Genomic DNA, 1,670 nt, shown 5'->3' on the forward strand with positions numbered 1-1,670 from the left:
TTGGACAGCACCCAGTTTGGACCCCGCAGACAGTTTTATGACCGAGTCCTGTGACAATAATCAGGGCCGGGTTATTCGGGAACGTTGGTAGAGACTCCAAAAAACTACCGAGAAGCTTTACTTGTTGCCTGGACGTACGGTAGAGCAGACACGAAGCGAGATTTAAGAAAGCTATCAATAGACAATTGCGAATCCACCCATATAGTAAATAAAATAGAATTATAAGTTAAAAGGCTCGGCGTATATTTCGTACATATATAAAATTTTGTTTATTATTACTTAACATAATAATTACTGCTAAAAGGAGAATGTTAAAAAATGACCACTTTTGGCATACGGCTGGAACGAAAAATTTTTTTACAGCATGATTCTACGTATCCTAAGGAACAAAAAATGTAATTGTCATTTTTCCCGGAAATGATGGGAAAGTTATGAAACATGCGGTTCAAGGTAAGAGTATGACCATACTTATCATAACTTATATTCCGTCTCGTTTCCTTCGGATGATGGTCTGTTCGTAAATTAACCACTTAAAAACTCATATTGAGTATTATTTACAAAGATTGTTGTATATTAGAGTTTAATAAAAACCAAATATAATAAAAAATAATTAATGACAAATTAATCGAAACAAGGAATTCTTTGATGACACGATAAAACTGTAGCTGTGTAGCTCGCAGAGACACGCTTCTCGTTTGATTTTTCTCCCAAGCTGAGCTGTTCGTTGTGTACTTGAATTCGGTGCACTAGCTTCTTGTATGCAGCGACACTTAATTCACACGAAGGAATATGCTAAGTACGTAAATTGATTCGAAATCCATGCACAATTGAAACCGCTTTATTCGAGGGAGCACTGAATTTTCTACAAAACTACGATCGCACGGTACACACGTCGTTCGTCGACGCACTCGTTCGATAGGCCCGTAAGCACTAACTGCGTACGTGTCGATTTCTGCTTCCTGCTACACGCAAGCAGTTCTGGGAAAAATCCTAGACGTGTTAGTGACCCTCAAGTATGTACTTGGGCCTAGTCAACCTCACGTACCAAAACATTGCGCGAGGCTCGCGATGTTTTTTGCTAGTGAAACATAAGAAACTCGAGCCAGAGTCGTTGTCTGTATTATATCGAACTAAACACGAAGCTACGTGCCATTTTGAAAGTAAAACTATCGCGAGTTGCTCTCGAGAGCATTTTTCGCGAATGGACACTGCGCCTGAGATTGACTGTCCGAGAGCATAGCTCAACTGTCTGAGAGTAAACGTGTTGCGACCTGCTCTCGAATGGATACGTAATCATATTGCTGTCGGACAATAGTTTTGCTAACACGAATCACTTTCGTATTCTTGAGAATACTCTCGACAGCCTCGTAAACACCGACTGAGGACAAGTCGTCCTGCCCGATTTCCAATCGCTGTACGCTCGCAACTGTTCTGGGAAAAATTCTAGGCCTTAACTTCTTAGAATTCGTGATATTTCTTGCGAGCCAAACATAAGAAACGCGAGCCTGGGTCGCTGTACGTACATCGAGCCGAATATAAGCTAGCTGTCTGTTCGCGCACAGAAAAGAGTTAGCGGTAAAAGAATGTTCTGATTTTATATTACTTTTATTTGCAAAACCGAGAACAAACACCACGCACGTGATCTTAATACAATACAATACGCCATACTT

This window comes from Habropoda laboriosa, unplaced genomic scaffold (assembly GCF_001263275.1).
Source record: "Habropoda laboriosa isolate 0110345459 unplaced genomic scaffold, ASM126327v1 scaffold89, whole genome shotgun sequence".
In the NCBI taxonomy this organism is placed as follows: domain Eukaryota; kingdom Metazoa; phylum Arthropoda; class Insecta; order Hymenoptera; family Apidae; genus Habropoda; species Habropoda laboriosa.